Raw genomic sequence first — 7,636 nt, forward strand, 5'->3', positions numbered from 1 at the left:
CTCGGCCGAGCCTAATACCGTGCAAATTAGGCTCAACGAGAAAGTTACAAAATATATATATATACTTTTGAGTGGAGTGACGGAGTAGAACTTTAAAATTGGTAAGCACTTTATATAGAAGCTTAAGAATTTGTTTCGAGTTTGAATATTGAATAAATAAATATTAAAGTGTTAAAGTATGGTATAATATAAATATATATTAATTAATTGTATTAAATATAAAATTATTTTTATATGTAGAGTTTGTTTCTTTTTCAAAAAGTTTTTAATATTTAAAAAAAAAATTAATTTACTACACACTCATTATTTTTATATTATTTACATAATTAAAAAAAAAATTCAAATCAAAACACACAGAACAAACACACCTGCTTTCATTTTATTTTCCCTATTTCATGCCCACTTTTTTCCTTAATTCTTTCATTTTGTACACCTTTATTGCTTCCTTAACTCATCATTCATTGCTTCTTTAAATGCTTTTGGTTGAATTTGACCAAAATAATTTGAATTTGATTTTAAAATAATATTTAATCAGATGTTTTGTGATAGAGAAAAAATGTATTTTTTTCAAAAAATGAATAATTTAAATAATAAATTTGAAAAAATTGGTTTAAAGAAACAATGTATTTTTTTATTTTTAATGTATTACAAATCTTTAATTTTAAAAATAAGCGGCAATAAGGAAAGTGAAATAAATAAAACTTAAAAAAATAAATTATTGAAAAATAATAATAGAAAGTAAAATTTTATAGAAAGTGAATTGTTTGAAGAATAAGAATTTATTACTGGGTAGATAAAATATTTTTTTAGTCCCGTAATTAATTTTTTTTATTATTTTAGTATCGTAATTGTTGGTTCTCTTAAAATAGTTTTATAAGTGATTTTTTTTACACATTTAATTTTCAATGCGTATGTGGCACTTGCGTGGCATATCGGTGACACATGTCAGCCATGTCAGAATCACGTGGTAAACACGTGTCCGTCAAGTGGATAATTTTTTTTTTATTTTTTTTAAAATACAAAAAATATATAAAAAATATTAAAAATAGAATAAAAAATATAAAGAGTAAAATTGAAAATTGAAAATTAAAAAATTAAAAATAAATAAATTAAAAATTATCCATGTGTCCGTCAGCCACATGACCAATACACGGATAATTTTTATTTTTTATAATAAAATTAAAAAAATAAAATATAAAAATCGTAGAAAAATACTTAGAGTTGGGATGATATTATATTTGTTTGGATAATATTATCATATTTGTTTGTAGACAACTTGATTGTGAGTTTGAAGTTGAATTTCATTTATTAAATTAATCTATAAAAGTTCATTTTTAATAAGTATTGGCCCAGTTTTAACAAAACAAACCGTGCCTATCCCACATAACTATAATTTGTACGGCCCGGTCTAATTTGTTGGGCCGGTCCTAAATTGCTAGATCTAGTATATGGTTTCACCAAGCATCACTTTACTTCAATCTACGATTCCATTTTTTATTAAAGAAAAATCGAATATTTTATTTTATTTTACAGTTAATGATGGATGAATTTGTTGGCAACATTTCTTAATTTCATTTAAAGAAAAAATGAATATGGCTCGTACTACAACATAGAGCTCTTAATGGGTCGATTCGTATCGGATTTATGTCAGGTTGAATACTTCAAACGGGTTAAATTATTCAACTATAACCCAATCCGTTTATTATTGTGTCGGGTTCGAATTGACCCATTAAGTTGACTCGTGTTGACCCGTATACATAATTAAGTCGAATTTCTTGATTTAAATTAAATAATTTTTTGTTATGTTGTCATGTTATGTTAATTTTTATTGGTTTGAACATAAATTAAGTCGGATTATTTAAAATTAAACTTAGTTTAAATTAATTTACGAAGAAATTATTAAATTATAATTATTTTACATATATAATGAATATATTAATCAATATTAATATATTATAATCGGATTGTCGTATTGGATTCGAGTTAAGAGCCTCAACTCTAACCCGACCCGTTTACTATCGTATCGAGTTCGTGTCAATCCGTATACATAATCGGGTTGAAATATTTGACCCAAACTCAATTATTTCATGTCGGGTCATATTTGTCGTGTCGGATCAGTTTTTGTCAGCTCTACTACAACTATATGTTTTTACATATGTATAGAGTTTAAATAAATCTACCAATAGCAAATTATATCCACAATATTTGTGATTCTTATATCTATTTTTAATATTTAATTTTAGAATTTTTTATTTTTATAAAATATCATATCTAACATTCCTACTAACATTCCAACCTTTCTAAATCTTAAATACAAATGATAAATTAATTCATATAAAACCATTCTTCACATTCAAAATCAAACTGAACTGATAATTTAATTTGCAGGATATTAAATTTGAATGGCAGTGCCTCGAAGAGTGTGGCCGAGTATCATTTCAATAGTTTAGCAAACTCTACAACCAAAAGGTTACACAACAACACAGGTTTTCACCACATTATAGTAGGCGATCAGCATCAAAGTCAAATTATTTTGCTCCTGTAACAAGACTCAGAACAACAGCAAAAATTTCTTGAAATTCAGCAAGAAATTACCAAGAAAGCAACTAGACCAAAATTATAGAACAGGAAATGTATGAAAAAGAGAATGCACAGGAGAGCAGCCAATTCCCTTCCAATTAATCCCAATAAACAATGCAATGCAACATTAAATCCTAAAACGACAGCTAAATGACTTTATTAATTCATGAATGCAGCTAGATCAGAACCCGCGACAGCCATAAGCAAGAAATTACCGTCAAGATTCATTCAGTCTTTGTTCACTTCTCTTCAGGGTCAGGCTTCTCAAATAATGTCTTCTTCAGCCAATCGAAAGGCTGTGGATATGAAAAACAAAGAAAGCTCAGTTCAAATGCAAACAATGATCAATGAAAAGTTCATTACTGCTTGTCAATATTACGACAAGACAACAAATTAGTGCACTAAACTAAGCATTTTGAACTTTTGTGTTTGTTCTGCCACATGGGGGTAGCAAAATCAACAAAACCCTGTAAACAATCTCTACGTCTATAAATCCGAAAAAAACTTAATTCCACTATGATTCAAAGCAAAGGCATAAATTTTTTCTTTTATCAAAACAGGATAACAAACACACAAACAAAACTCCTATCTCATTGATCTTTGTGGGGATTCTCTCGATCCAGTAGGCAATTAAGTATGAAAAAACTAGATGGTGTTTTGCTAGGAATATGAAAGACAGTCAGTTGGCAATATTGAAATCATTATAAACACATTTACACACATCAAACCAATGGATTGAAAGAGGAAAATAAACATATATTATAATCTGTAATGAACTGATGATATATTGAAAACAGAATTCACAGATCTGACATAAGGAACACCAGAAATCAAGAAAGAAAACTAAATACATTTGCTCATCTTATGCATTTTAATTAAATTTATTTTTTGGTCGGTTGCAAAAGCATAAATGGCCAATTCATTACATATCCCACACCATATAGAACGCCATCCACCTTCCGAGCGATGCGTTAATGCACAGCAAACAATTCAAATTAACGTTGGGCAAGGGATGTTCGCACGTTTAACCTTAATCAGATTAATCGATGTTCACATACAACACATTACATACAGAATTCCCCTCTGGCACGAGTTCCATTCATATATAAATAATTTTAAAAATGTAGAAATACGAAAACAGAGAAGACCAAAACCTAAATAATACTGCTAATCAAACACAACGGCGGGAACGGCGAACAGATCGGAGAGAAATAGTTCAACACCTGAACGAGATAGAGGGCGGCCGATCCAGCGGCGACGCCCCAGAGGGCGGCGGCCTGTATGTCAATGGGCTGTGGCCGCTTGAGAAACTTCAAGAGACTCGATCCAGAAGCTGCTGGGGTAGCCATATTCAATGACGGAATCACGAAACCCTAGATCGATTAATGCAGGTGGGAATATTTGCCTTTGCGTTTTCAGGAAGAGAAAGCTGATGAAAAAATAGACTCGTATTTTAGTTTTTGCCAGAAATAGAATAAAGATTGTTATGCACATTTACTATTTTACCCTCGCTGGTTATCTACCTGAAATTTTCATATATATTTTTTTTAAAAAAATTGACTAAGTCAGGTTTTGAATATAAGTCGGTAAAAAATTATATATATATATATATACACACGCTCGGTCCACATGAAATTATTTTTATTAGTGAAAATATCATTTTCTCATTAATATTAATTATAGCATTGATTTTATTAATTTTGGATTTTAATTAATCATTACAAATATATGTAATTATATAAATTATTTTTCATTTATTGTGAAAATCATCTTACACACATAAAAAAAAAAAATTATTATTATATATTAAAATCACTCAATTCATAGAATTTTTTTTTTTCTTTTAAAAAATTACAATTATGCAACCTATGGATCGAATTGAAGAAGAATATAACATATTTCAAAATATTGACAATGAATATTACGATAAAAGAACTTCGAACTTCACTAATTTTTTTTTTTTAAATCAAATTTTTAAATATTTTATGTCACATTATATATCAATTTGATTGCCAGTATCTTATAAAGCATAAAATAACAGTTTTATATTAAATGTTCAATCTATCATTATTTTTCATTTCGTTGAAGATTAAAAGTGATATTTAGATATGACTTTTTAATTACCTTTGATGCAAAAGATAGCAAATCTTTTATTTATTAGGGAAACTTAGTTCAATATTTTTAATTTTATATACACCATATTTAAATATTGAAAAAATAAAATTTTAAAATATATACAATAAAATACACAATATTAAATATATGACATCACATTTTTATACTATATACATCAATTTTGTCAAATAGAGATATCATCTTGTTACACATATATTTTGAACATAATTTCATTACATCTATCCATACACTCTAACAAAATTCTCGTTTTTATTATTTATTCTCTATTTTTGAAAATATGAAACAATCACAATAAAAAAAAAAAACAAAAAACAAAAAATGTAATTAACACTCATAGCAAAGAGTTAACAAACAACAAACTTTTAAAATAAGTATCACGTATGAATACCTCAACGAATCACCATTTGGCCGAAATAACTATTTGTTGTTTAGATCGACCACTTTTCTAGGCACAAGTGAAATTAGATGAACTTGGTTTTCGCCCATTCGGTTTCAAATATATAAAAAATATATAAATCTATCGAAAAACTTTTTCAAATAGCATACATATTTCCTTGCTCAAACTCAATACCAACCTTGTGAAGAAATTATAAATTTTATTGTTGTTTATGGCATAACCATAAGTATAACTGATACATTACCCCTTCAAAACTCTTAAACGGAAAAAAATAGAAAATAAAAAACTCTTTATAAAAATGATTGCAACTTATTATAGTCGGCTACAATTGCATTTTTATGAAATATCAAATAGAAGAATGTATATATAATACAATATTTCCTTATAAAGTGGGGTCCAAATTTTCACTACAAGCAATTTGTTATCCTTCTCGAGAAGTAAAACATTCACTACAATCTTGCTACCCCCTACCATCCCGTAGTCCAGTGGCCATATTGAAGTAAACAATCGCAAATTAAAACACATTTAACAAACTACTGTCAACAAGAACCAAAAATCGGTGTTTGAAACTTCATGATGTGCTTTGGTCCTATTGCACTTCATTTAAAATGCCAATAGATATGTCATCATTCAGACTAGTTTATGGAAAACCATACCACTTGCCTCTCGAGTTGGAAATAAGGTCTACTAGACCATTCAATTTTTGAATTTTAACTTGTTTCCAACTCAAAAAAAGCGAAAAGATTATTTGATGAACTTGGATGAATTTTGTTTTCTCATGTATGAAAATATCATGATCTAAAGAGAGCGTGCTTGATTCTACCATGACAAAATGGTTTGTAATAAGCATTTTGCCAAAGGAGAAAAAATTCTATTCTACAATTCAAAATTGCACTTATTCTTATGAAACTTCAAATCACAGTAGATCTAGTCATACATTGTTAAACAAGTGTTAACTAGCGAAACTGTACAAATCTATGATCTTATTTCCATCATATGATTAAGATGAGTTTCTTGTCAACATAATGCATCTCAAGCTCAATACTGAAAAATTTTCTATACTTTGTGACTTATAAATTTAAGATCTGACTTCTTTAGTCATGAATGATGGAATTTCACATTCTAGTTGACATTTGTTTAAGACGAAAGAAGATTCAATGCGATGAGGATGAGTCACACAAAATTATGTCCTTTGTAGTATCATTTTTCTACCACCCCTACTTAAAAGTTTTTGTGCACTTGCAACTCATGAATTGATAACTTTCTTGTATAGTTTCACAAATTTCATTTTATGTTTCGCATTATAGTTAATTTAATGACTTCGTAGGTTAAAATTCTAAGAGATTCAATGCTCGCATATTGTGAATTGCAAAAAATAAGAACTTTATTCCTGAGTTCTTTTTGCCCCAACCCTTATACATTTCAAAATTTGTAGAACTACCACTAAAGATTTTTAAAACTATAAACCTCTTTAAATTTGCCCCAACCCTTATACATTCCTGAGTTTTTTTTGCATTTTTGTTTTTCCATACGAACTTGCGTCTATTATAGTAAAACCAATCAAACACTGATACTACAAAACTCTTTAATTTTTACATAAATTAAAAAAAATATTACATCTACAATTAATTTATACATAAAATACAAAGATTGTTTTAAAAAAAAATCTTACCCACTTCTGCTAACCAATAAAATATTGTTATTTTTTAATCTATTAGAGAAATTTATAAATGGTTCATTTGGATTGGATTGGGACGAAAGGATTATCTACATTAATTAATTCTAATCTTAATTCTTAACTAATAGACTAATAAATAATTACTAATAGACTAATAAATAATTATTTTACAAATTTTATATATTATTTATATAATTTTTACAATAATAAAAAAATATGAATTAGAAAATCGAAATCAAAGTTAATCGTAATAACTAAAATTAAGAAAATCAGAAAAAAAAAAAATTGATGTAAACTAGCGATTTTAAAACCGTAATCGAAATTGTGTTCGGAAGATTTGATTTTCTTTCGACTTTTCGACAAACCAAAACCGATGATTTCGAACCGTTCGGGCAAGTCTAGCAAAGGCCAAGACAGACATCTTATCCCTAGCTAGTTCACCTACAGATCTGCCAACCAACCGCAATTACAACCACCACCTTCATGCATAACACTAATGTCAATGTTATGGATCTCTATTCATCATATTTTTTTATTTATTTATTTTTTAAAGAAATAAACCAAATATTTAAGTTTCTATTATCTTATTATATTAATATTAAATTTATATTTAAAATATAAAATTAACACTTATTTATATCATATAAATTCAAAGATTTTATTTTTTCTGTTCCATATAAAAGTGTCTAATTTTTTTTTTTTAATTTTCGTTCGTCTATATAATTTATTCTTTTTATTTTTGTAAAAATATACACTTGAGCATTTTTAATTTTATTATTTATAATTTTCTTTAAATTTTAATTAAATTTTTTAGTTATCTTAACCTTAATCTATAATTATTTTTA

The 7,636-nt window shown here is 27.3% G+C and overlaps 1 long non-coding RNA gene across 1 annotated transcript; it reads right to left on the reverse strand.

Moving 5' to 3' along the window:
* Positions 1–2,359: 2,359 nt before the first annotated feature.
* On the reverse strand, positions 2,360–4,051 carry LOC127256330 (uncharacterized). Its single transcript, XR_007839837.1, has 2 exons — positions 3,804–4,051; positions 2,360–2,876 (listed from the first exon to the last, which is right to left on the reverse strand). It is a non-coding gene; the product is annotated as an uncharacterized LOC127256330 (long non-coding RNA).
* Between the last annotated feature and the right edge of the window lie 3,585 nt (positions 4,052–7,636).

This window comes from Andrographis paniculata, unplaced genomic scaffold (genome assembly GCF_009805555.1).
Source record: "Andrographis paniculata isolate CXL003 unplaced genomic scaffold, ASM980555v1 Contig55END, whole genome shotgun sequence".
In the NCBI taxonomy this organism is placed as follows: domain Eukaryota; kingdom Viridiplantae; phylum Streptophyta; class Magnoliopsida; order Lamiales; family Acanthaceae; genus Andrographis; species Andrographis paniculata.